We start from the raw sequence: 22,353 nt of genomic DNA on the forward strand, positions 1-22,353 counted from the left end.
GTTGTTGTTGTTGCAAAATATGAATACTGAGTCTAACTGGCACCATCTTGGCATCTTGGAGGATGAGAGACTTTCCAAACACTCTTAGAGGTGAAACTCCACCCCCACTCCCCAGGTGAGAAGTGTACTTGAACTCCTAGAAGCAGGGACAGGGACTTGGACAATAGGTTACTGGGCCTGCTGAACCTGAACCATGAACTCTGAGCAACCTGTGACCCTGCCCCCCTGACCATGACCCTATTTAGGCCCTGACCATCTCAGCCACCATTGCACCATACCTTATGTCTCTTCACTCTCCTCAGCTCACCATGGCACCTCTCTTCAACTCTGCAGTAGAGTTGATCTGGTTGGTTGAGACTGATTTTCTGCTCTTTCTTTACTACCCTCATGGATCAGTTTCCTAACAGAATTAAGTGCATTTGAAGCTTCAAGGTGTTGGGAGACATGTGTCTGCTTTCAGTCACTGGCTTCCTTTCTCAAAATGTGGCTTCTCTTCATCTCATGAATGAATTCCCGTATAACAGTTGGACTATATGCTCACCTTTCTAAAGAGTTGCACTGCTTGAATTCTCCACTCAATCCATCATATTTTAATTAATATAACTATGTACACTTGGATAACACCCTGAAGTGTTTACTTAAACATTTATAAATTAATTCTAGGTTCCACATGTGAGAGGATAAACATATTCGTTGTCTCTTTGGGCCTGACTTACTTCACTAAATATGACTTTTTCCAGGTCCTTCCATTTCTTTGCAAATGTTGTAATATCATTCTTTCAAATGCATTAGTAAAATTCTATTGGGGATATATCTATATCTATACCTATCTATATCTATCTATCTATCTATCTATCTCTATATATATATATATATATATATATATATATATATAAACATTTTCTTGATCCATTCTTCGAGGAGCATCTGGATAGATTCCATACTTTGATGGTGGTAAATAGTGTTACACTGAGCATGGTTTTGCTGGTGGGTTTACTGTATCCAAGTTTGTAATCTTTTGGATAAAAGAGTGGAGTTGCTGAATCATAGTTCTACATTTAGTTTTTTATTTATTTATTTTATTTTATTTTATTTTATTTGAAAACATACTGTACAGAGGGGTTACAATTACATGGGCAGGAAAATGCATACATTTCTTACCAAGCATTGCAGCCTCCTCCTTTGTTTACCCTTCACCTCCCTTCCCAGCCTCCCCCCTCCCCCCCACCCAATCATACCCCCCCTCCCTCCCCCCCACCGACATTGTAAAGCTGGTTTTGACATGACATTTTGTACTTCTCATTGTTGCAACAGGTCCACCTGAATCCTTAAACGACTTGTTTGTCCCTGTCTCCTCCACATGTTATACTGACATCAAATATAGTGAAAGCAGGGGTTACACTGTGGGGGAGGGACATACAAAGCAACAAAGAAATAATATTATAAATGCGTTAGAAACACATGCATGAATGAAACAAAAACATTAAAATACATATTTGAGGGTTCGTTTTCCTAACATCACATTCTCTGACTTTTTCCGCTTGACTCATACCTATACTAGATATTGCAAATAAGGGAAACCATGGGACCTATGTTTCTTTGGGCCTGGCTTACTTCACTTAATATAATTTTTTCCAAGCCTTTCCATTTCCTAACAAATGGGGCAATGTCATTCTTTCTGATGGAGGCATAGAATTCCATTGTGTATATATACCACATCTTCTTGATCCATTCATCTACTGAGGGGCATCTGGGTTGGTTCCATATCTTAGCTATGGTAAATAATGCTGCAATAAACATAGTTGTGCTGGTAGCTTTAGTGTGGCCTTGTTTGTGGTCATTTGGGTAAATGCCCAAAAGTGGGATTGCTGGGTCATTGGGGAGCTCTATATGGAGTCTTTTGAGGAACCTCCATACTGCTTTCCAAAGTGGTTGAACAAGTTTACATTCCCACCAACAATGAAGTAAGGTTCCTTTCTGTCCACATCCCCTCCAGCATCTGTTGTTGTTAGAGTTCTTGATTTTTGCTGTTCTAACTGGAGTGAGGTGATATCTCAATGTTGTTTTGATTTGCATTTCTTTTATGGCTAGGGATGTTGAACATTTCTTCATGTGTCTATTGGCCATCCTTCTTTCTTCTTCAGAGAAGCTTCTCTTTAGGTCTTTCGCCCACTTACTTATTGGGCAGTTGTTTCTTTGAGGATTTGTTGTTGGGTGGTTTAATTTTTTGAGTTCCAAGTATATTTTAGATATGAGACCCTTGAACTCAAAGCAGACACTCTGAAAACATTACAGGATGGAATAGGAGAAACCCTGGGTCTCCTCGGCTCAGGCCGAAATTTTCTGAATAGAGACCCGGAAACACAACAAATCAAAGAAAGGTTGGACAAATGGGATTGTATAAGGTTGCAGAGCTTCTGCAGGGCAAATGACATAGCTAGCAAGATCAATAGAAAGCCCACAGATTGGGAGAAGATCTTTACTAGCCATACATTTAGTTTTTTGAGGACCTTCCTTATTGCTTTCCAGAAAAGAAAAGAAAGAAGAGAAATCATCCAGATAAACAAATGATTTCCAAATGATTCTTACTGACAAACTCTTACTTGAAACCATACTGGTTTCAGAACAGTCTTTTACACTCCCCATCTATTCTGCAGATACACAATAGACTGGGTTGGTAATGATACCAGTTTGGTATGGATAGCCCGGCACAACAGCCTATCACTTTCATAAGATCAGTCCTAAAGTAATGAGTGACCGACTTTGCTTCATCCACCTAACTTTTACTCAAATGTCCTCATGAAAATACTAAATGGAATTTAAAAAATAAAAAATAAACAGAATAAAACCAATGCTTCAATCATCCCACATGTTAGTGATAATAATATTTCTAGGACTCTTCATTGTTCAAATAAAAAACTAGAAGTCATTCAGAGGCTGAAACAGAAATCAATACTTGGAACTTGGTTAAGAACACGAACCCATATATAAAAAGAAAAGTGGGTTTGACTTGGGTTTAGCAAGTATTTTTCTTGTCAGTATCAACTCCAATCAGTCAGCACTCATAGCTAAAATGTTTATTGAAAAGGATTCTAAGACCTAGCCTAGGGATGTGATCAATTAGCAATGTCAGCCATATGTATAAGAGAAGATTTGTAGTTGACAACTTAGATTAATGTTATCACTAACTTGATATCACTAAAGCTAGCCTATCATATTAGTGTCTGCCAAACATTCTTCCTTAAATTATGATTTTTGTATCACTCTCAAAATATAGCAGGTAGAACTATTATTTTACAAAACTGAACTCTCAAGCATAGAATCTTGGAGGAGCTTGTTGAATTAACACTCCTAGTAAGTGGCAGAAGTCACACCAGAGCACACCTTTCTCTGGGGTTTTCTAATGAACCCTGCAGTGTGAGAATAAATACACAAAGTGACGTTTTCAAGGTACTCTAACTTGTTTTTCCACAGACTAAGATCTCATAAGTTAGACTGCTTAGCATTAAAAAGGAGGAAATGACAGAGAATCATCTTCCCCTTCATAGGTCTGCCCTTTAAGGACAACACATTGTTTTATGAGGACCCACCCAACTGTTTGCTAAATGTTTGACTTGATGACTAAGGACCTCAGCTAGCTAAGAAGAAGAAGGGATTAATGGGGTGAAAGAGAAATAACAATGCTGACCTAATTCACAGGGATGTAATTAACAAATTAACCATTGTAAAGTACTTTCAAAACAAAGTGTGGCATAAATGCTAACTAATATTACTACCAAAACTAATTTTGCATTGCTATGCCATCTCAAGATTCCCAGAGTATTCATGACTTGCCTTGCCCTGTCTGCCCATTCCTGGGAGACAGAATGCTAAAATCTCTAGCCAGATTTCATTTTTCCCACACCTACTCTCTCCTTGAATTCACTATCATTATTTAATGTCCTTAACTTCACACTAACAATGAAAGAATGTTGGGTTCAGTTACTGGCATGTCTCAAAAGGTCTGTAAACCATAAGCAATTTCCCTTGCTTTACAATCAGCTTGCCTTTGTAGACACTGTAGCACAGTAGCCCTGCCACATGCCAATAAAAATTCAAGGAAGGCAAACAGTATCCTCACACCTCATAATTGTCCAGCACTTTTATTTTTTAATCAAGCATTCTCTTCGCTATTCTCTCTTAAAAGCTGTGTCAGGAAGGCAAGGTAGGACTGATCACTAGGAGTGGTTGAGTCAATTGATGCGGTAAGTGGGTTAATGACTCTCTCAAGTTTCTGTTAATATGAAAGAGGGGGTTAAAGTATCCAATTACACAGTTACAGCAGATTAGTGCAGTGTCTGATATATCATAGACTCATAATAATATTTTCTTAGTTAAACAAATATATGAGCCACAATAATGAAGAAATTAAAACCTATTTTAAAACTCCTAGCCCAATTCATTTCCTACTTACAGGTACACAGATGCCATCTTCTATAACAAAACAAAGTTTATCAAGGTAAAAATCTCTGCCTAAAGAAACAGTGCCAGGGGCTTGTCATTCCTGTACTCCTTTGAGCAACAGTCTCCCAAGGTAGATAGGAAGTGGTTCCAACAGAACATCATCTTCCTGTGTTATTGGTACCTCATATCCACAATCCTCCAGGGAAGGAGAATGGGATTAGACACTTACCATTATTATCAAAGAGCATTTATTGAGGGCCAATTATAATAACAACTTACATTTGAAACTGCTTTGCCATTTGAAAAGCACTTTCCCATTCATTAGTCCGTTTGATCCTTCTCATAATGCTATGAAGCATGTGTCATCATTATCCCACATTTTACAGATGAGAAAAATGAGCAAGAAGAACTTAGGTAGCTTGCTCAGAGTTATACAGCTCATAAAAGGCACAAAACCTAACAACTTCAAAATTGGGATCCTTTCTCTTATTGATGTTGTCTTCTCAAAATAGTAAAACTATGGATTCCAAAGAAATGTCAAATTCTCCATCACATCAGGTCACCTCTGTCAACAATTCAGTGAACCTATGTTCTACCCTCAAGCTTCCTCAGCCACCTCACCAGGAGCTCAACAAGATTGTCCATAGGTTGATACCCAGCCCAAGAACTTGATCCCATTCATTTCCAAAGCCTGTGTATGACCTAGGACTCATTTGGTTGGTAAGATGCTTTCTCTTTTATAATGCACTTTTAGACAATAATACATTCAAGTTTCACATTCCAAAAGCCTGCTGAATGCCTAAATGCAAATAAATGACTCATGAATATACTTAGGAAATTTAACAGAGGGAGTATTTGGGCTACATGGACAAAAGAATGAGAAAAGATAGATTCTTATTCATGAATTACTAGCCTCAAAATTGAACTTTGCAGCCCGGTGCCAGTGTCTCATGCCTGTAATCCTAGCTCCTCAAGAGGCAGAGATCTGAGGATCATGGATCAAAGCCAACCTGGACAGGAAAGTCTGTGAGACTCTTATCACCAATTAACCACCAGAAAATCAGAAGTGGTGCGGCTCATGTGGTAGAGTGTTTGCCTTGAGCTGAAGAGCTGAGAGACAGCGCCCAGGCCCAGAGTTCAAGCCCCATGACCAATCAAAAACATAAAAAATAAACATTGAACTTTGCGACAATGAGTGTTTAACATGCTATAAATGCTGGGCTTGCAGGATGCTGTGGAGTGGTGATAAATGAAAATGAGTGACTTCTAAAATCATTCAGTTGATTTTGTATTTCTGCTTTTAATAAGTTCCTAAGAGAAGAGATGGGCTACACCCTTTCTACAGTAGCAAGCATGAAAAAAACTGGAATGTCATAAATACATTTCCTTCAAGGGTGATTATTTCATGTATTAGAGAGTACCCTACTTTTAAACTTTCTAGTTACGGCATTTGACTTGAAGGCTTATGTTTACTCTATTTTTTATGGGAGAAAGGTTGCTTATTGGGATCATCCAGTAAGCTTTTTTATTTGTAACTCAGACAATTGCTAAAGATCAGGTTAACGATATTAGCTCTTTTTACCTCACTTGCAAGCTTGCTGTCCATTTCGTTTAGGAATCCATATGAAACAAGAAAAATGCAGCTCAGGTTTTGAGAATCATCATTAGGAAAAGATATTTGCTTACAGTCTCACCTCTGGCTACTAGTAGACAGAGGTGACTAGAAGTCAATCATGTCACATTTTTGAGGGAAATGTATTGTGGGGGAAAAAAGGCTGTAACTACCTAAGACTTGCAACAACCTTTGAGACGCCAAAGTTTCCCAAATAGAAAACAGGGAACAGATGCTGAGCAATCCTGAAGGAGGACAAACTTCCCTACATCAAATTCAGATGTGACCATATGGAGAAACACAAAGAAGTGTGACCAGCAGAGCCAACACACAAAATTCCCTAGGAGACACAATAAGGCTCCCAACCCTAGTTATAAGAATCCTTTATAAGGATGCACAACAGGATTTCAAATGAGAGTATTTTACAACAATGACAGTGTTCCTGCTTCACATAGTCCACTGGAGTACAAAGAGGGTGAGTGAGGTATGTATAGTAGATGAGGGAGAAGATACAAATCTCTCTGAGTTTCTGTGTTACTACAGGGTAAGGTGAAGAGGGTGCACAAATAACTTCATGGAGAGAACTTGCATTTCCTGGATATCATGACCATTGACCTAGTGTAATGACAAGACTGATTGTAGGTGTTGTCACCCAAAGGCAGGCACAGGTATCCTATATAATGGCTAGGAGAGGCCCAGAAGAGTGAAGCCTCCATGATACTGTTATTTCTGTTTCTGCCCTCTGTAAGGTTTCACAGTCCAGCCTTCCTGGAAATTATGTAGGATATATTCTAGAATCCTTCCAGAGGGACTCAGGAAGTCCTTGACAATAGAATTGAATGAAATGCTCTATGGCCTGGCCTAGCCCAGCCTATCTCATTTCTTTTCCCCATCAACCTTCCAGAAAGGAAGTGCTCTCCATAGCAAAAAGGACTGCAAAAGCACAGAATGTGCTGGATCCACAAATGCCTGGATAGAAGATAGCCCATCAAACACTGTTGGGAAGGACTTCTGTCAAGCCACTAGGTTTGATAACTGCTTTAGTAATATATACAATCACATTTCAAATCCCAGGAGAAGGGTTCAAATCTTGCCTTCCTTTCTGTAGTTCCTTTCAGTAGTTTCTCCTAGCACAGTTTCCAATTAATCTTCTTGTCTGGAATAGGAGATCCAAAAATACTTTTTAAATAAATAATGTGTGCATTCCAGGCTTATACAGAATGTAGAAGGCCAGAAAATTCATATTCCCCCAATCAAACCAAACCAGGAAGATACTTTGTTGTCTAATCTGCTAAAGTACTACATATGAATATGCATCTTGCTTGAATGAAATTACATAATATACATGAAAAATATTTAACAAAATGTTCAGCACAAGAAAAGCCTGTCAAAATTGTTAGGTTCTTACATGATTGGTAGTGAATGCTATACAAATTAGCTTTTATGGATGCAATATAAACCATGTCTTGAAGTATTTGCTTTCTTAAAAACAAAAGCTGCATATTTATGTGGTATACCTCAAACACTTGAGTACAGTCTTCACACATAATTCTAAGAATAAAATGCATTCCAGGAAAAGGATAAGAAAGTGGAAAGATTATCTGAATGACAAAAAGGAAAAATAGAAAAAAATAGGTAATGTTAATAAATTATGTACTGATTATTTATTATTTTGTGAGCTATATGTGATTCTGTTCACATCCTTATGTTTATTTTCAATTATAAAAATTCATGTTTTCTTTATTGTTACAACTTGGCAGTCGAATCTCAAAATGGTAAATAAGGCCTACATGAAATCCCTTTCAATTCCATTTCATGAATTACAAAATTCATGAAATGACATTTGGGAAAACCACAAATTATTTAAGGTTATCTCTGTGTAGAAAACCGTGGGTTGCTTCCTACTTGGATCATTAAACACACTGAATTCCCTTGTGTCATTTAAGTATAGTGAATTAACAAGTATAGAAACATTTTTCCCTAATGTTTTCATATGATTCATGTTCAACTCGGAATCCAAGAGGAAAGGTAGAGAAAGAATCAAATTATGCTAGAATCTCTTGGAAATTCAGTTTAAAAACTAAACTTCTAATACAGTATTTCAGAAAGTGGATTTCTAAACTACTTAAGTGTGCATCAGTTACTATGGGATGGGATGGAAGAGCAATAGAAGAGCTCTGAATAGACATGTTTGATATCAAACCAGATTAAATGCCACTGGATTAAACAGAAGTTTGGGCTTCTGTTTCATTTCCCTTCCATGGAATGTGCTAGAAATTTCTAACACAAACTCTATTTTCCTTTCTTGTGTAAAGGAGTGACCTTTGGTGTCTCTGGGTGCTAAGGACAGATTCCCCGGGCACATTTCCAAGCACTCCACATTCCTTGGCAAGAAGATATGATCATTTCTTATTTGTGTAGCCTTGTTATTAATTCAGGTGAATCATGGAAGAAGAGAGTCGTGGGTGGACCTCATGTTTTATAAGCAGCCATGGCAATGAGGCAGGGTGGAGGTTGGGGCAGGAATCCAGAACCAGCAAGGTGCTGGGAAAGGTGCTGATGGAAGGATGACTTTTGTCTTGGCTTCTGGGAAGGTGTGTTGCCAAGAAGTCTGGGCTGCAAGGCATAGTGCCAGCATACCAGGTTCTTTCGCTAGGCCTGACCAGGAGACAAGCACAGAGTCAATCAGAATTTATTCTAAGAATGTACTGAGAGCACTCGCCCATCCTCAGAGAGCTGATTGCCCAAGACAGGTCATGTTGACTGGAATTGCCAGGATGCAGACAGCCCTGGGAGCAGACAACTTACAGAAATCAATACCTGACTACTGGGTTAACAATGGCTGATTCTATATACCCTGGCAGCCCAAAAGCTGCACACTAACTAACCAGTTAGACGAAGCAAATTGTCAAAACTATGGAAGGTTAGTTAAGACTGACTCTGCTAAACAGAAAACACCAAGGAAGGATCCTGGCTTATTCGTATATTCTCTACTTTTTTCTATCCTTCCTTTGGAAGTTGGGGAGTCCTTTGTTCAATCATTCATTTATTCAACATTCACTAAGTGCTTGATAAATGCTTCATAGATGCATACAATCGTCTAGGCGCAGAGGAAATAATGATAGTAACAGAACGTAATATAAAGGAATAGGTCAGTCCTAATAAAGCTTCTAGCCTACTGCGGGTAAGAAACCGGACAACTTTTTTAATTATGTTATTTTCTATTGTAAAGATGATGTACAGAGGGTTACCAATCTTTTGTACATTTTTATTGTAAAAATGCTGTACAAAGGGATTACAGTTACATAGCAAGGTAATGAACACTTTTCCTATTGAGCATTGTTGCCTCCTCCTTTGTTTTCCCCCTACCATCCCTTCCCTCCCACCTCCACAACTACATCCACCCCGAGCGCAGTTGTAAAGTTGTAAATATAAGTGTTTTGTACATCTCATTGTTCCAATGGGTCAACCTGTATCCCTATTTAAGCATGTTTTTTCTCTTCCCCTCCCCAAATTAGAGAAGTGTATATACAAGATGCAGGGCACTGACATCAAATACTGTGAAAACAGGGGTTATACCATGGGGGAGGAACATACAAAGAAAAAAATGCATGGTACATTATAAATACATTAGAAACAATAGCAAGAAAGAAAAAAAGACATTTGTGTCCCTATCTTGGGGCTCATTTCACTTAACATCATTTTATATGGTCATATGTACATACCTTTTAACCTTTTCTGCTTGTCCTACACATGTACTAGTTATTGCAAATAAGGGAAACCATGGGACCTATGTTTCTTTGGGCCTGGCTTACTTTACTTAATAAAATTTTTACCACATTTTTTTGATCTTTTCATCTACTGAGAGGCATATGTGTTGGTTCCATATCTTAGTTATGGTAAATAATGCTGTGATAAACATAGTTGTGCTGGTAGCCTTAGTATGGCCTTGTTTGTGATCATTTGGGTAAATGCCCAAAAGTGGGATTGCTGGGTCTATGTGGAGTCTTTTGAGGAACCTCCATACTGCTTTCCAAAGTGGTTGAACAAGTTTACACTCCCACCAGCAATGCAGTAGACTTCCTTTCTAGCCTTGTCAAATGGCGATTCCCCTTCAATGGAGAAAAACAATAGAAAGAGAAAGCAACAATCCAGAGCTTTGCTATTCTGCAAAAGATTGTCATGGAAAGCTACTCTGAGAAAGGACTAACTGGGCAGATGCCTGAATGAAGTGAGAGAGAGAGAGACAGACAGACAGACAGACAGACAGACACAGACACACAGGGACAGAGACACAGAGACAGAGACACAGAGACAGAGACACAGAGACAGAGAGAGGAAGGGAGAGAGGGAGGGAGAGGGAAAGGAAGAGAGAGAAAGAGGGAGAGGGACAGAAAAAGACAGAGAGAGAGAGAGCTTGGTACATATGTGGAAGAGAGAAGCTTTCCATGAAGTAGGGACTAATGCCATGGCTTTGGGTGCGGCGGAGGAACAGAGCTGGCAGTGAGTAGAGTTGTGGATATAGCTTCGTGGAAGCTGGATCAACCACTGCCTGTGAAGTATCTAAGCTTTGGGGTGGCTTTGTTTGTAGGATCATCTGTCTGTTTTACTGACACATATGAGGTTTTGAGTAGAGGTTTGGCACAATGGGCTCCATTTTAGAATTATCACTCTGGTGACTCTGCTGAGACTATGATCCACAGAGCTAAGGAAGAGCAGGTGAGCCTTTTGTGATGCTGGAAAAAAAAGTCCTGGGATGCCAAAGCATCCCAGGCAGTTGGTGCTCTGCACCACATCCACTCTGAGCTCTCCACGGGAGTTCAGCTGCAGCTCCAGGGAACACCACTACATCACCTCCCCTCTCAAGCAGACTCAGCTCCCTGCTTCTCTGCCTGAGAATTTGCCTCTGGCGCTACAGCAGTCTGCTCTGACCCCATGTAGGGGAGCTCAAAAGAACCAACACCCTGGGCAACCTTCTACCAGGGAGTAGTGAGACTTGATGCTCAAAGGCTTCTGCACTCCTGCACCTCTGTGGGACAATACTGAGAAGAGACCCCAGTGGAATGGAACCCTGTTGCACACGGCATTAACCAGCTTATGAATGCATGCATTGTGGGCTTTTCTGTTTCCTGGACTTTCGGCTTTCTAGCTATGTGCCCACCACTTCTGATCTCTGGCTCTGTTTCCAGGGAGTTGTGAGTGAGGGTGTCAGGTAAAAGGAGACAGTAAATGCAATAGCTGAAATGAAAAGTCTGATTATTTCAAAACTCAATAAATAATACTATTGTGTGTAAAGACATAGGGGAAAGGGAAAATTCTTTGTGATTTTACATTTAGAAGTAGACACTGTGAGCCTGTCATCATATATTTTTCCTGGCAGTTGATTATATTCTGGCATGTTTGTTTATGTGCATTTTTATGTTAAAAGAATCATAATAAATATATTTCATTGCAGCTGACTTTTCACTTTCAGAACACTATGGACATACTATTTTAAGTAAACTCAGTAAATATGCATCAAATCTCATGCAATATATTCTATCCCAAACAGCCTAAATTTTAGTCTATCCCATCTAGTGATATTTATTTCCAATTTCTCAGTATTACTAACTACACTTCAATGAATTCCCTTATAAAACGACTCTGAACACTTCTCTGGTTTAGGGTACATTATCAAAAGTGAGGCTTCTCTGTCAAAGCATATTTACAATTTTTAGTACTTTACAAATGACCTGTTATTCCTCCAAAAGCTTTCATTAATTTATATTCACATGTGAGTTCTTTTGTGAGGAGTTGGGAGAGAGAAATGTGGAGTATTATACCACAGTCTTTCTATATTTCTATTAAACTTAATGATTTTATTAATTTGAGATGATGCTTATTTTTTAAGGACTAGATCTTATTAGCATTTAATGTAAATGTTTCATACATATTTATAAATATTCCAAAGCTTCCAAAGATACATATATATACATAAACCATGTATACATACAAACATACATGCATACATATATGCATATATATATATATATATATATATATATATATATATATATATATATCCCCGGATATTTCCAAACAATTCAAAGATTCTTATGGTTAAACTAATGTTTTTACTTATTAAATGAAACAGAAAAAAAGCATATACATTAAAACTTCTGTACCGTTTTTTCCTTGGCGTTTATATTCCTATTATTAAAAGGGTTATGCTTTCCATAAGCATAAGGTAAATCAAACTCATTGCTACAATTTTAACAACAGAAATCTTCCGAAGTATTTCTACCAAATTCTACAAAACCCACATACAAACTCAATCTCAAAAATATCAGATATTGGGGCTGGGAAGGTGGCCCAGTGGTAGAGCGCTTGCCTTGCATGCATGAGGCCCTGGGTTCAATTCCTCAGCACCACATAAGCAAAAAGAAAAAAGCTGGAAGTGGCGCTGTGGCTCAAGTGGTAGAGCGCTAGCCTTGAGCTGAAGAGCTGAGGGACAGTGCCCAGGCCCAGAGTTCAGGCCCCACGACCGGACCAAAATATATATATATATATATATATATATATATATATATATCAGATATTTATTTTTATCTTTGTTAAGCCATATGAAAAAATACATCTGGTACTTCATGTTGTAATTCACATTCCTTTAGTTACTTATAAAGACAAAAATATACCTTAATTACATATGGACATAATTTGTTTTCCTATTCTTATCATTTGTTCCATGCTTTATTGGAGTACTTGTTTCTTCTTTATAGATTTGTTTGAGCTTTGTCTTAATGAGATCACTAACTTATGTAGTGAGGGGTGAAAGAGAAAATAAGCATATATCATACAGAAATGGCTATTTTATGAGTTCACCCTAGACTATCATTCCTTTTATTTTTATTCTCACAGAAATTTTTAATTGCTTATACTGATGGGTTCTCTCTTTGATATTACACTAACAGAGAACTTCTGTACCCTGAGTTTCCTTTCAATTAGATATAGACTCATTTTTGTGGCATTTGGATTTTACTTAGAATTTGTTTTCATGTAAGACATAATAGAGTTTTATCATTACGAATTTCATTATTATTATTTCATCATTCTCATCATGTATCATTACGTATTTTCTTAAACTGAGGGCCACCTCTATCAATAGCCTGTCCTGACAAATGACGACAATAACATCTCAGCATTTCAGCAATTACTATGTGCCCGACACACTTCGAAAGACATTTAATGCATGTTAACATATCCCTCAATTCCATCTGATTTGAAAGTCTGCTTTCTCCATAGAGTAAATCATTTTATATCTCGGGCTTATTTCTACTCTTGAATTTGATCTCCAAAGCAGATGTTTCACAAGCAACTAGAAAGAGCTTTCCTGCTCTGATCTCCACAGGGCAAGAGATCTAGGCAGGGAAGGAGGCGGTTTAAATCTCTTTGAGGCTGGTTTTCTCAGTCTTTACTCTCTGCCTTTTATTTGTGTTCATAATTGACAAGGTGTCATGTTTGATTTATTTTAGTTTGGTTATTTCTTTTCTACCTATAAAAATGATGCAGAAGAGCTGGAAAACTAGAAGAGAGCTTTAATTCCACCACTTTTTAGTTTTTAGAGGATTCCTACCAACATTATTTCTTCAGATAGATGATGAGAAAAGTAGGTTGATTGTGCTGTTCATATGATTTTCACCTTTTTTCATATAATATTTTAACATCATAATGCCACTTTTTAGAGTTAGTATAAAAATGAATGTAAGACTATTCTAATGGAAGTAACACAATTAATTTATTGATCATTCAAATAGATTTTGGTTGTTATATTTTTATAACTAGGAAAAGCTTCAGTGAATATCTTTGTCCATAAAGTTTATTTTAAGTAATCTTCTGCCAGATGCCAGTGTCTTACACATGTAATCCTAGCTACTCAGGAGGTTGAGATCTGCAGGATTTATAGTTTGAAGCTAGACTTGGTAGAAAGGGTTATGAGATTCCATCTCCAATTAACTAGAAAAATGCTGGATTGGAACACAGCTCAAGTGGTAGAGCACCAGCCATGAGCAAGAATGCTAAGTGAAAGCTTAAGGACCTGAGTTCAAGTCCTAGTACTGTAATGAAAAAATAAAATAAAATGAATAATCTTACCAATGTTTCTACAGTAGCTATATAGTGTCAAAATACACAAATGTTTGAAGAGTACATATTCTGAAATTGGCTTGAAAAATATGAAGTATGTCAATGTGTACTCTCAATATCAAAGTCTGATGCTGCATCACACATGAGGTGGCGTGTACATGTGATCACTTTTTCTCAAACTATAATACTTTTGTTATTCAAATTTATGTTACTCTAATATATTGGAGCTTTATACTCCAATAACTACCAGTTAGCTACAGACTCTCTGGACTTTGAATGGCTATAATCAAAAACTCTAATAACAACAGATGCTGGAGGGGATGTGGACAGAAGAGAACCTTACTGCGTTATTGGTGGGAGTGTAAACTTGTTCAACCACTTTGGAAAGTAGTATGGAGGTTCCTCAAAAGAATCCACAAAGAGCTCCCCTGTGACTAATTTCAGCAATTTATTTTGCAAATGTGAAGAATTTGTGGCTATATAAGAGATTAATTCCGGATGCTCAGCTTGAAGAAAGTATCTGACACAGAAATCCAATAATCTCTTACTTAAATTCAGGAATTACTCGAATTAGGACCAGAAAAGTGAGGCTACAGAGTAAAGGATTGAGACACTAGCAAGTCTTGGAGATCATGCCGAAGGTGGATAGTCATATTTCTCCAGAAAGAAGACTGAGAAAATCAAGGCAACATCACAAAATAGCCAGATTTTCATAAAAGAGCAAAGGTTCTAGAGAAAACCAAATGCCGGTCTGGAAGGCAGGACAGCTCTCCAAGAAAGAACCATGAAAGCTGGATACTGGTGACTCACACTTGTAATCCAAGCTCCTCAAGAGGCTGAGATCTGAGGGTCAGGCTTCTAAACCAGCCTGGGCAGAAACACCTGTGAGTTTCTTATCACCAATTAGTCACAATAAAAAAAAACTGGAACTGAAGCTTTGGTCAGGTAGTAGAGCACTAACCTTGAGCAAAAGGAGCACAGGGATAGCACGTAGACCCAGAGTTCAAGCCCCAGGACTGGCAAATACAAAAAAACAATACACCACACACACACACACACACACACACACACACACACACACACACACTAACCATGAATGTGGAGCTGAAGCACTGTGGGAAAGTTAAAATGTGGCAATACAATATGGTGACAACAGGGCAGAACACTAATTCCCAAGCCTATTTGTCAACGAAGTCTCTTACAGTGAATCTTTGGGGGGATTGTATTTAAAACACCACCAGCTGGAGTAATTAATATACTTCTTTCTCTGTTACAGTTGCTTTGGAAAGATAAATGGGACTGACTGGGTTTACAGGGGAGACTCAAAAGTAAACCAGGGCTGAAAAGCTGGGAGGGGCGGCCTCAGGAAAAGAGCAAGCCATGACGGAGCACATTAACTTGCTAACTGAATGATCGAGCGGTACATTCAAAATGTCCCTACAAATCTCTAAGACTTCTCAGTAGAGATCTCAGCCCTGATCCTCACTTACTGATCAACAGCTTGGGATAAATCACTGAAGGATTCTGCCAAATAGTCTCGACTCATGAGTAAGAGCCATACTAGAATATTGACTTAAGACAATATGAAAATAGTTACAAAAGGAAATAAAACTATACAACTGTGAAAATATTGACAATGCTCATATATCAATATGATACATAAAATATAAAAGTAAAATAATACTCAAATAATATTAATGCATACAAGAATATAAAATTGAATGCAAAAAAAAAAAATGTTCTGGGCAATTCCTTGCAGGACAATGTTCTTTTTAAATGGCATGAAAAAAAATAACAAATAAAAAACTCTAAGCAATTTATAATTTTAGATATACATATATTAGAGTTATAGAGAGAGAGAATTATAACAAAAAGTTCAGAGTAACTGTCATATTGAATGAATATGGACATGATGTGGGAGGGAGAAAGGAGCCATGTAGACAAATGACAATCTCTAGGAATGTTCTAGTTCTCAACCAGCTTAGAAAATTTATGAAGGTAACTATAAATTAATAAGTAAATAAATAAGAAAATAAATATTTTCTTGCTGCTTTTGGTCATTCATTCAAAAAGTGCTAAATCAATATGCATTATGTGTGAGGGTTACAGCTTAAAACAAATAAAGTCTATCCCTGTGGAGAACAGATATCCCTCCTTGAGAGACACATAAGCTCAATGAGTATAACAAATGAAAGACAGTATTGGACAGCACTTGAAATATGAACAGTATTGTTAGTACATATGTACGCACATATATATACATGTACATTATGTTTTATTATACATTATAGTTTATTTTGCTTTAATCAGATCATTTTAATTCTTATGAATAAAGCAAGACAATGGGCCAGAAAAGAAAAGGGAGTAATCTTGGAAGTGAGTTATCTTAGAAGGGGTGATCAATGAGAAGGCCTTTGAAGTAAGCTTTGAAGGAATCTTGAAGGAATCTTGGAAGTGAGTAATCTTGGAAAGGGTGATCAAGGAGAGACCCACAAGGAGAGTAGCACAGAGAAGTGTGCAGAGAAGCAGCCATGGCTCTCAGCCAGCAATATATGGGTCTTTGAAGATGTTGGGAGAGTGAGCAAAAACAGTGGGAAATGTGTAAGAGCTAACCAGGGCCAATCCAAGAAGGACTTTCTGGGCTCTGAGGAGGACTCAGGGTTTTATTCTAACAATAATTGGCAGTCACTGGAGGCTCTTTGCAGCTACTGCCTGGCAAACAGATGGTCCAGAATGAAAATGAGGTAAAGCACATCTCTTCACACACTCTGTGTAGCTCCCTTCCAATGCTGGCTTGTTAATGGTCAGATCTCAAGATGCATTTCTTATAATATCATGTATGAACAAACTTTATCTCCCTCCTTCTCTTCCTTCACTCTTCTTTCTTGCAAGAACATTTGTAGGCATATGTATATGAGTGTTATGTACATGTTATAGCTTCAGGGAAGATATTTCACTAAATACCTGGAATCTGATGAAAATATGTAACACATTTAGCTGACATTTAAATATGACATGTACTTCTAGTGTCAAAAACTTAATAACACTTTATTCTAAAAACAGCTATATCCACATGACAGTATTTAACCTATTGGAAGTATGAACATGTAATGCATAGAAAGAATATCCTTTTATGGACAAGGTGCCTCTGTACCAGGCATGTCATCTTCACTAGTCAAATATATCAACTCTGAAAATTAGGCAGGAAGACAAAGACTCAGCTCAGAGATGAGCTAATGTCTCTCTGTGAGGACAGATCTGTCTTGAGCGATGTAATGACACTAAGTCCCATGACACTCATGGTCTTTTCCCCGGTCTTTCTTCTCACTGAGTCAGGATATTTTAAAAGTCCAGAACACAAACATTTGTGGACAAAGGCAGTTTCTAGATGGATAGATCATCCTCAGGAATCATGACTTCACTATAGTACACAATCTGCAAGTTATTTCCCAGCCTTAATTTTCTCATTTTAGTTTTCTCATTGTTAGATGACATGACTGAGATCCATATATGTCAGGAATATCCCTGCCTTTTTATCTTCTACTCACACTTTAGATCCCACTTTTAAGAAATCAGATAAAAGCTCTTTGTAGATTTCCTTCTCCCTGAGACCAGGTAAATCCTATCAATCACAGGGAATTTCTAATCATCTTTCTCTACAAATGCCTGCAAAATTAATCATCTGTGCGATGCCATCTCTCATCTAATTATCACATTCTTCTCTCACTCTTGCAAGAGCTAAAGAGGGCTCTAGTTTGTGACTACACCGCTCCAGTTCTCTAGGCTTCCAGGGAAATCGCTCAATGAAACATCAGATTGGAATATAAAAAATATTATTTACATTAACTGAGGGTAGTATCTGCTTGTTCAGCCCTTCAGAAATTGTAGCTTTTAGACATATGGAATAAATTGTTAACAATAGTAACATTAATTGGAATTAAAGCCTGTGCTATACTACTATTAATAAGTCATTCTCATTACCAAATGGCAGCAAAATAGACTTGTCTACTACATGGGTAGTTTGGAACAGCCTTGGAATCTGGAAGGTGCGAGAGCTATGTTGATAGGTTACTGAAGTCATGTTGACTGGAGGGGAGGGAGGGGGGAGGGTCCTTAGAATCCCTGGGGAAATGTGGCATCTATGGAGTTCTGCAGAGCTCCTCTGGGGAAGGGTTTGCTTCCTTGCCCTCCAGCAGGATTTGGCTGTGTATGTCTTCTTCAGCTGTGAATGTTCATTATTTCTATTTGTACCTGAGCCTATATTTATGGATAATCTATTGAAGGAGAAAATATGGCTCAGGTGAGTGAGAATGACAGTGCTATATTTAATGGCTACAGCAAATAACCTTCTAACGGCCAAAAGAGTGTCATAGCTCACGGTTATGATGTCTTCAAAAGGTGATATTTCTGGCTGTGTCATCATAGCTGTGAAAAGCATTTTCTCAGCATCTAAGAAAAATGGAAAGACTGTGGAGTGATGGAGATACACTCCAGACAGGTTGGCATTAATCATACCAGCCCATCCTCAACTATTCTCTACATTTAAGGAAAGGCATTTGAGGTTGAGGGAGAGGTGAACAGGAAAAGGTAAAAATTTCCCAGCTGGGAGATCTTGCTTTTGAGAAATTCTGTAGGAAAGATGGCTTTCTGTAATGGTCCCCACCCACTCCAACCTCTGATTCCAGATCTGTCACCTTATCCCAACCTACTGTCCTAGCCTACTACAACCTTCCTGTGGAATTGGTAGGTAAATCTCTCCTGATGTACTGGAATTATTCTGGATGCCAGCTATGAAGGCAAAGGAATTATAACACTGAACACTCACCCTTTGCCTCAGGTGATAACTTTCTCCAGAGACAAATTACACAGAGGCGCATGCTTTACTTAACACTGTAACCTGTGCACAAAGATATGTTCTGCATAATGTGGGCATGAGCTAAGGTTCTCGGTTTTTCCAGAAAGGATTGGCACATGTTGGTTACTCAGGACTTCCAAATCACCCTCCCCTACTAATGCAGTGCCTAAAGACTCATCCCTTTTTCTCCACCTTGTGGCCTTTGCCACAGCCTAACTCAAATCATATGTCTTTCGTAACTAGTGCCTGTTGCCCTGTGCCGTTTTCTTAGTACTTTCTGTTTATTCCATCCCAATCTTTTCCTTCATTTTGCCCCATATTTGCCCCATCTTGGTAAGACAAAAATGTCTTGCTCAATGCTTATTTCACATTCTTTGTCCCTGAAACATAGAGAAGCAAGGACATTCTGTGCATATCTTTTTTACCTCATATGGTGTTTAGCCCATATTAAGTTCAGCTACACTCCTTCAGACTGTAATATTTGACTTCTACTCAGAGTCCTCATTTTCCCGGTTTCCTATTCACCCTCTGAACCTAACCATCTCACTATCATAACTATTAGTGAGAACAAAGGAGTTTATTCTCCATCGTCATTACAGGGAGATTGATGCTGAGGATGTTTCCTTGCTTAAAGTCACTAATAGCAGACACAATAGCATTCTTTTACATACCATTATTTTTTAATGGAGATGTGTGACATTACCATAAAGGAATAAGAAAGTGAGTATAGATGACTTTTTGAAGTTCATTTCCAAACTGTAATATCAACTTGAATGATATTACCACAGAGAAACAGTCTCAACCATAGGGACGAGTAAGGTTATGTGTTTAAACATAGAAATCATCCAATATGTGTTTTTCTCTGTGTAATATTTATTATCATAATATTGTACATTTATTACATTTATTACAAAATCATATGGGAAGCACTTCTTTCAAACATGCAAAGTTTTCCCTACATTGTATTTGAATAAATTGGGGTTCATGGAGAACACACACACATGAACACATGAAAGAATACCTTAAGATTCTGGAGCATCTTTTCTGTCCTTCCCCTTCATCACAGGGACACTCAGAACTTCTGCTATTTATTCTAGATGTGCACAAAATATGTCCCTATACTCTCTTCTCAAAGCAGAATTTAATCAGTATGCAGGATTTGATTCTTCATTATTATTTTGTTAGTATGATGACAAGAAGTGACTGGTCATTTCCTGTTATACTTCCTTGGATCTGGTCCTGTAATCTATCTAGTTAGTAGCTACTCAGTGGGAATGACTGTTTGCATAGGTAATGGAGCACTCTACATAATAAAAGAAAAAAAGTTGACTCAAAAACACATAACAACACGTCATTGGTAAAATATGCAATACAGAAAGGCACGTACAATTAGCTGCTTGTGGAGAATTGTGTCAGAATAATCTTGTGAGTTTATTGCTGTGAAACATTGTACTCATCCCAATTCAATGGCAGCAAAGTCTGGGGTGGACAGTCCCCCTTCATTATGCCTGTGTTGCTATAAATAAAACCTTAATTGGAATTAGGATCTGGATTCCATGGCTTCAAAACAGGATATCATTTTCCAAGATACACAAGCAACAACTTGAAGTGTTTGTCCTGAAAGGCATTTGCCACTTGCAAAAATCATTGTTCAGCTCTTGGATTTCTTAAAACCTAAACAAGTCAGAATATCTTGAATAGAGGGCCTGGTGGAAAATATTATAGACTAGATTCCATGCATGCCAAACCTTAAATCAGAGGCAGGATAGGTAAGTTGGATCTGTTTGTTTACTGTGATTTCCATGAACCTGTAAAGAACAAAATCACATTTGTTGTGAGAGTTTCTTGATTCAAGTTATATTTTAAGCGTTTCATTCATCTCAGCTCAGACTTTTCTGTTAGTATTTTTGCTTCTAATGAACACTTAGGTATTGAATATAGTGAAATTTTAGTAATTCATGAAAAATTGAGTTTAGAATTCAAGAGAGCGAAGTTGTTGATATAGCAAGATAATTAAACATGGAAGGTTTTGTTTTGACAACAGTGGGGTTTCGACTCAGAGCCTCATCTTGTCAGACTGGAGCTCTACCACTTGAGCAACCCAGCAAATATCAATGCTTACTTTTATCTTAACCAATTTTTTTGGAGAGGGTCCGGTCATGGGGCCTGAACTCTGGGCCTGGGCGCTGTCCCTCAGCTCTTCAGCTCAAGGCTAGCACTCTACCACTTGAGTCACAGCACCACTTCTGGCTTTTTTCTTTTTGCTTATGTGGTGCTGAGGAATTGAACCCAGGACCTCATGAATGCAAGGCAAGCACTCAACCACTGAGCCACCTTCCCAGCCCTATTTTAACCAATTTTTTTGTGAAAATATTTGCTCTTTACCATTTCAAACCTAACCTATTATAGAAGTATTTTGGGATGTGGATAAATACATCAAAGTCTTTACAATTAACTGGAATATATAGATAAGATGTGTGTGGCTAAAATAGAGATCTCAACTGCTATGCCCTACAGTCTTGTATTTTTGTTATTGTTGTTGGTAGTACTGGAGTTTAAAGTCAGGGCTCTCTGCCAACTCAGCAAGTGTGATAAATCAGAGCTATGCTTCCAGCTGTGTGTGTGTGTGTGTGTGTGTGTGTGTGTGTGTGTGTGTGTGTGTGTGTGTGCTGGCTACATTTTTTTTGGTGGGTATATACCTGGACCACTATAATCCTGTACTATAAGTTTTCTACCTAGCAGAATGACAGTCATGCACCCTCATGTCCAGGTTCTTTGAGACAAGGTCTTGAGGACTTTTCTGTCCATGTTACCATGCAACTGTAATCCTCCCGCTATTTTCCTACCACAACACTAGTATGATAGGCATGCACCACCATGCATAACTATCAATTGAGAAAGGGTTTGTGAACTTTTCTATCAACTTTGTCCCAGTAACTTGATCCTTCTGATTTCAGTCACTCAAGCAGTTGAGATCATGGCACCCAGCATGGTTCTTGGTTTTCTTTCTATGGCTCTTCTATCATTTTGATCTGTCAAATTTCTGAACAGCATACCAAATGAGGCCATTTCTTCTCTCTAATTCCAACTCTTACATTGCTCTGGGATTTCTTATGACTATCTAAGAGTCATGCACTCAAACCTTCCTCTAACTCATTGTGGAATCCATTTTGCTACCATGAGCATTGTTTGCTTCTCTCTGTGTCTGTAATCTATGCTTTGACAGTCAATGATGTGAGAAGTAGAGAAATGACAGTAATATGCTACTGGCTTTTTCAGAATGTCTTTATTTTCTAAATGCCTACTAGTTTGGGAGAATTTT

This window comes from Dipodomys spectabilis, unplaced genomic scaffold (assembly GCF_019054845.1).
Source record: "Dipodomys spectabilis isolate Male_0828 unplaced genomic scaffold, ASM1905484v1 ptg000024l, whole genome shotgun sequence".
NCBI classification, from domain to species: domain Eukaryota; kingdom Metazoa; phylum Chordata; class Mammalia; order Rodentia; family Heteromyidae; genus Dipodomys; species Dipodomys spectabilis.